General features: G+C 41.5%; 1 protein-coding gene across 2 annotated transcripts in view; it reads right to left on the reverse strand.

Annotated features, from left to right (window-relative positions):
• GPBP1 (GC-rich promoter binding protein 1) overlaps nucleotides 1–5,349 on the reverse strand; it is a 71,835-nt gene extending 66,486 nt beyond the window's left edge. The window contains exons 1-2 of one of the 2 annotated variants that reach the window (XM_008691398.2): nucleotides 5,211–5,349; nucleotides 2,993–3,965 (exon numbers count right to left, since the gene is read on the reverse strand). The gene's annotated coding sequence lies outside the window, so the exon portion shown is untranslated. The remainder of the gene's footprint in view (nucleotides 1–2,992; nucleotides 3,966–5,210) is intronic. The other variant, XM_008691399.2, reaches the window with a different exon arrangement.
• Nucleotides 5,350–7,126: the final 1,777 nt, after the last annotated feature.

Here is a 7,126-nt window from a genome sequence, read left to right on the forward strand (position 1 = left end):
TTAGGAAACCCTGACATATAAAACATTTAAAAAGGGGGAAGACGGGACAGTGAATACATCTCTTTCCAACCTGCTCTCCCTAAATATGCCAAATCCACCACCCTAACTAAGGGTTGCTTAAGTAACAAAACCAAGAGCTATACTTTAGGTAGATTTCTCTGGCCACATGAGAGACTGTGGAGAAAAAGAGAATGGAGCTAAAAGGCAAAGAGATGAGTTAGTTGGTCACTGTCTTGGTCAAGGACCAAGTTAGGATAATAAATGAAACTGGAAATGGGGAGGGGCAGGGCACGGATGGGTTTCCAGAAATGCCATTAACATGTATGTATCAGAATCTCAAAATACTGGAAATTAGAATAATATGTTACACATATATTACACTTCACAATTAACAAAAAGCCTTCATATAAATTATTTCCAACAGCTTTCTGGAAAAGCTAAGACCAAAGAGGTTAGGTAAAATACAGAAGGTCACATAGGCCCTTTTCTAGACTTTCCAAACACTAAACCAAAAATCTCCTTTTTAACTCCCAGCTATTTCCCTTTTTCTATATTACTACCCTTGCCCGGATCTAAATTGTTATCTAAAAATTTTTTATCAAAAATTAAACAGAAAAAAGGTGGTTATGTCAAAGACAAATAATCTGGCTTGGGTTTAGGTTCTATCCTCACTTGCTAACTTTACTCTCAGACTAGAGGCTCCCATCCTTATTTCCTCTGTAACTCTCTAAATTTCATTTTTTTTCCTTTCTTCTGCTCACTCCTATTATTTCCTTACTATTCATCCCTTCCTCCATTCTCAAATGTCAGGAACTTCAAGCACAAAAATCTATGGAGTAATCTCAGTTCAAAACCAGAGAAAAAGTAAAACAAAGCTAACATGCACTGAACTTCATACATGTGCAAAGAGGATGCGGGTGTATAAGATAGGAATATAACCTGAAACTACATTTTAATTTTTAACTACTGAAGTTTTACCTGATAGTTACTAACAAATACCAACGTTAAAAATACCTTCTCTTCCTCCTTCTAGCTTAACTCCAAGTTCCACTAGTAATAATACTAACCAAAGAGAAGCAGTATATCGAAGAAAAAACAAAAATATCAGGAATAATGCTCAAAAAGAAAGAGTTAATGAAGTACAATTCACAAGAAAGCAGTATAGCATAGTGATTAAGAGTATGGAGCCCTCCAGTCAGAGTTGGAGATTTGGTCAAGACTTCTACCTAACCTTGGGCCTAACCAAGTTACTTTCTCCCAGACACAATCTCCCAAAATCTTTTCTCAACTGTACAACTGTAACTATAATAGCACTTTCTTCACAGAATTATTCTAAGAGCTAAAGTATACTACATAAAGTTCACAGCAAAATACGTGACACAATCATCTATAAATTATGTTAATTACTATGATTATTATTTTTAGACCTACAGTCTAGGCACAGAAGACAAAAAAAAAAAAAATGGAGAAGGGTACACAGGAGAAAAAAAGGTGGGGGAGGGGAAGGGGAGAAGCAGCCCAGTAATTGTGCCCATTACTATTGCTATTTATTTTGATGCCAAGAAAATAATATTTATCAAAATGTTCAAATCTGTCCATGAACAACTGCTGTAAGCAAAGTCCACCAATGTTAGACTATTCAAAGATTAAAGTTAATTCTTAAAAACCCTGTCTCTGAAATTATCTTTATACTGTAACATGGCTCTGGGTAACATCAGTAGGAATAATTTAGAGGAAAATAATCATAATGTTCTTTTCTATGAAAAAAGATCATTTTCACTTCAACTTTTTAATCACATTTAAGAGGCATATTCCTAGACAAGTAACTTGAAAAGCCACTAAATGGAGAAATGCATACAAATAGCAGTCTCTCTGAAGCAAAAAGGTGTAGAGTGGTCTCGCCATTTGTTTTTTTAATATAAATCAAGGTGGAAGCTCAACTGGAAACACTACACACAGCTCTGACAGACAATACACAAATAACCCTGTCTATTTTAACAGAATTACTTAATTCTAATCTCAATTTTATATCAGAAAATAAACGCTTTATTTGGATACCTACATTCTTCTGGACTCTACTACCTCTTCTACTCTAAGTAAGATAAAAGGATTCAATAGCACAGGAAAAAAAGTTCTGTTTTGGAATAAAGGGAGCAACTGACAAGTTTTAAAGCCACCGTGGCAAAATATTCAAAATTACAATCTTTTATCTAAGAAAAATAATTAAATGAAATAAACTCTAATTTTAGCTACACTGATATATTCACTACTAGTGTCTAAAAAATAAATTTTAGTAAGTTTTTTAATAACAAACATTCCCATGCCTAAGAATCACTGAAAAACTCTATATGATAGCTAATGGTAACTAAAAACACTACTATTCAATACTGAAAAATTTAAGTATTATTAAAACATAATTCTCATTTGTCAAAGGATCTATTATTACGGCAATACTTCCAACTTCTTAAAAAAGCTTTGTTTATAAACTTAAGTCAGCATAACCTTCCAGAGAAAATATATCAAGTGACTTAAAAGAATTGTAAATTATTATGAAAATCAGGTTTAAAAACCAAGTCACACGTTATAATTTACTCTAAACTACCTTACTAAACAGCAACACTAAACTCCCTTCAGAAGCAGCCTAAAGTCACATTTAGAAAGTAAACTGGCTAGCAAGACACATGAAATATTTGTTTTTTCCTATCTTTTTACCAATCTATGAATCCATAAAACTAAAGGTGAATACTCACCACAGGGATTTTCTTTACTTCATAAGCACAAAAACGTAAAAATATGTATGGACCATGTGATCTGAAATATTCTTAAATTAACTCTTCCTATATTTCAATTTACTTAATGGTAGTCTTCAGACTGTCCAGGAAATTGAAGCCAAGCAGTATTATTCCAAGAAACTGAAAGGCTTCCAACACAGAATAAACTTGACTCTCATTACAATTTACAAATGAACATTTGCTCACCATATAATACTTACAAATTCCAACAGGACTGCACAGGAAGGTGTTGGGTTTTTCTCTGTAATCTTTATGTTTTCCAGTTTGTTTTTTTATTTTGTATCCTCTGAAATAATATCCAAGTTCTTTGAAGATACTTAACCTATGACTATTTGACATAGAGTTACTTCAAGTCAGCTACCCATACTTCTGTTTTAAAGTTTTCATATGGCTATCTCCAGAATTAGCCAAGTTCCTTGGATTTTAGATTTTAAAGTCTTCTTTATTATTCCATGTACTTGTCACTGTTGTACTTATCCACTCCAGATGAAATATCCAATTTATGAGCCAAAAAGCAAAAACAAAAAGAAAATTTCACATCTGAAGAGCATTCCAGAACATCAGCATACAGAGGGACACATAGCTATCTCAATACTACCATGCTGCTTGAAAACTGCAACATCTTAAATTTCCAGGTAAATAAAAGATAAAAGGGAAAAAACTCTGTATTCTTTCAATGTCTTCATTTAGAAAAGCTGTCCCATTGTGACATGAAAAGGGCTGAGGTCAAAAATTCCTAAAACTTTTAATAAAGGAAAAAATAAACTGCCAAGAAACTTCAGCAATATTTAAACAGTAATTTGAAACTGCCTAAACTACTCAGTACACAAATCAAACATATCTTACAGTTTTGGCTGAAGGACTACTACAGGAGGGGGGTGGGGGGGAAGAGGCAAAAAAAAAAAAAAAAAAAATACCACCAGCTGAAATAATTTAACCAGTTATATAATCCGTTTGAACCAAAATATGAAGAAATGCCTGGGTCTCTTTAAGTAGCTTGTAGAACTGTTCACTACTATAAATTCACTTCAGAGATGATTCTTGCCACTTTTAATAAACTTCTGGGGCAAAATTATCCAAAAACATTGTAATCCCAATATGGCCACTTCAAATATCCGGGGCCTTTTACACAAAACCTAGAAGATGATCTTCATATATGAGTAATTCAATCACCTGTAAAGTTATAAAAAAAAAAACTTGAATTACACACTGAATTTTAATTTTGAGCTAAAAATTAACCCCCATCTTGAAGAGTCAACTTCTGGAGAGAAATTCACTTCTACGTAATTCAACTGGGGTCGGAAAAAAGGCTCAGCCAAGCAAGCTCCCCAAAACAGTCTACTAGATGAAAAAGACTTTAAAATAAAAGAGGGAAAGGTGGGGAGATGATGTTACGGAGGACAAGGAGTGATTTCAAATGGGAAGGGGGTGCGGATATAATACATGGGGATTATATAAACTTCCCATACTTTTCGAGTAAAAATTAGAACTATGAAACTGGCCCACAACCTTATAAAAGATTTTCTCTATTTTCAATTCACTGGGCCCAAAGAACAGGCAGGTGTGGTGCCATGGAGCATTAGTAAATACAACTCAGGAAAAAAAGGGATATAAAGAGAAAGACGCTCTCTCCAAATTAGAATGTTTAAAGAAGAGACACATTTTCCCCACTAAGGTAGAAAGTAGGCAGGTGAGAAATGGGGCAAGAACATTCCTTAAATTCGCCTGAGGGTGAGACTTCCCTGGCTTCTGAGGGCAGCTGTGGAATAAAGGTGTCGGTTCCCATTTCCTTGAATTAAGAAAACAGGTTTCTCCCAACACTGAGGGGGTGGAAGGTACCAAACCGTTCTCGTAAATCCCATTAAGAGTGGTTCTCTCCAAAACCAGAATAGGTCCCTTCAGGCCTCCACAGGACTCCGGGGGCATGGTAGCATTCGACTCAATACACAGCTACGGCCACCGACCCGGGCGAGGAGGAAAGAGCGGGCGCGCTACTGAAGAAACTGAAGGCCACAACTCGGCCTCGACTCCCTCAGCCCTCTGAGAGGACCAGTAGTGCCAAAAGAGGCAGGCGTGTGCGAGAGGCCGGAGGAAGGAAGATCGTGCACGGAGGGCGTCGGACCCGTTCTCAGCCTCCGCCAAACATCCCCCAACCACCAAGCCTAAGCCATCCACCCCCTCCCCACAACCGCCACCCCCACTCCACCGGGGCCGAGTAAATATTTAGAGGGGCCTCTCGGCACCGTCCTTCCGTCTCTCTCCTTGCTCTCCGCCACCCCCCCCCACACACCGCGTCCGCGGGCAGCCTCACACCTCGCGCCTCCAACGCCGCTCCCGACCCCCTGAAACCCCAAAGCCGACAGGGGCACCCCCCACCCTCCCCCAGACTCCAGCGCGGAACACAGAAGACGGTGTTACCTTCTGCCACACCAGAGATGCCCCTGGCCTGGGGGTGCCGCTGCGCTCGATCCCCGGAGGAGGTTTTCGGTACTTTGAATAATCCCCTTTTGCCGCTTTTCCCTCCCCCACAACCAGTCTCAGTCCCAAAATGGCGCCGACCCGATCCGCAATGTTCTGGGTCAAGTCTCGCGAGATCGTGGAAGGTGGCGAGGCGGGGAAGGAACTAGAGGGGTTGAGGAGAAGGGAGGGGAAAGGCGGGGCGAGGAGAAGGAGGAGGGAGAAAGGGTGTGGAAGAAGCGGTGCGGACGAACCTACTGGGCGGGGCAGCAGGAGGAGCGCCTCCACCAGAGAACCTTCTGGCCCAAGCAACCGCTCACGCCCCGGCCGAAAAAGCTCCGCCCCCTACGTCGGGCGGCTAGGGGGAAGGATTAGGGCGTGGCTACGTCTGGGGGCGGAGCGTCGAGGAAGCCCGGGAGGTAGGGGCGCGTGGGGGGCGGTGGCTCCGCGCAGTGACGTCAGGAGCAGCTGGAGTCGGGGATTACCCCCTGCTGCTGACGTGAGGACGGTGAACAATCGGGAACGTTCGGTGGAAGGGGGAATTCCCCGCCGCTCCCCGAGGAGCCCCTCCTCCCGCCCCTCCCCCGCCCGGGAGCCGGGGATGGTGGGGCCTCCGGGAGGGTGAGAGGGGAAGGCTGATCCTGGAGGCAGCCGTGCGAGCTTGAGTGGCGCGCGCCTCAGCGTCTTCCCTGGCTGGACGCTCCGAGCAGCCGGTGCGCGCTCTACTCGCCGGGTACCGCGCTCGGGCTTGGGCGGAAGGGAGATCACATGCTCGTCAGTACACATCCCTGCGCAGGCGGAGCGCTGGCGGTGCAGCCGCAGGGCAGTTGGGCGCCCTGAAGCAATGGATCCACCATCGTATGCAAATACGAGTGTGTCGGACGTAAATAATACGTACAGGAGGCCGGTAGCTGACCAGAGACTAACTGGGTGGAAACTAAGCTCAGATTCTCAAAGGGTAAAAATGACTACTGGATGTAATTGTGCCTATCATTTTTCTTTCTGCCAGGTCTACAGGAGGTGAGAATTATTTTAACAGTGTCTCTAGCCCACACACCCCACAAAATTTTGTGGTTTTTTTTAATGAATTTCATGGTATTCACAGTTCTCTAATTGCGATACTTTTTCGCTTTGTAACTGAAGTCTCACTTTGAAATCTGTGAACTTAGCTTTCTAAGAGGAAGAAAAGTAATCACATGTGCTCAGGGGAAAATGTGGGGGGAGGTGTCTCAATGAGAGAAAATTCCGTAAATAAAAAGTCCGTGGCTCTCCGCACTTCCCCAAGCCACAAAGGCTTCATACCCAGAAACTTTATGGTCCTTTTATATGCATTATGGGGTTTGTAGTTTAATGGACTGCTTCTAAAAGCTCCCTGATAGAATCTTTGACTGTAAACTCAACAAAATTACACCTCCCAACCTTTAGCTTAGTCTGCATTGGAGAGATACACACTTCTGGCAGTTAATATCTCGCCGAGAGCAGAGAAAAGAAAAGAGCATTAACACAAGCAAAATGCCTTGTCTGTGCTAGGCATTTTGTCTTTATACCAACTTATGAAGTGGGTGTTATTTGTCGCGTTTTGCAGATGAGAACACTGGTTCGGGTTAAGTAATGTGCTTAAGGTTGCACGACATGGAAGCTGAGCACCACCAACTTGGCTGTCCATCTTAAATGTGCTAGGGTCTGAATCCACATTCTTTCCACCACACCACAGTGCCTTAGTATAAATAATTTATGTACTGGAACAGGACCTACTTCTCCTGTATTTCTAAGCATGATGTGCATTCAAGAAACAAAAAAATCGGTAATTTGAGCACATACACAAATTGTGCCTTTCCAATGGCACAAGACATAAAATAACAAAATAACAAAATGGA

The sequence above is a fragment of the Ursus maritimus genome, unplaced genomic scaffold (genome assembly GCF_017311325.1).
Source record: "Ursus maritimus isolate PB19 unplaced genomic scaffold, ASM1731132v1 scaffold_5, whole genome shotgun sequence".
NCBI classification, from domain to species: Eukaryota; Metazoa; Chordata; class Mammalia; order Carnivora; family Ursidae; genus Ursus; species Ursus maritimus.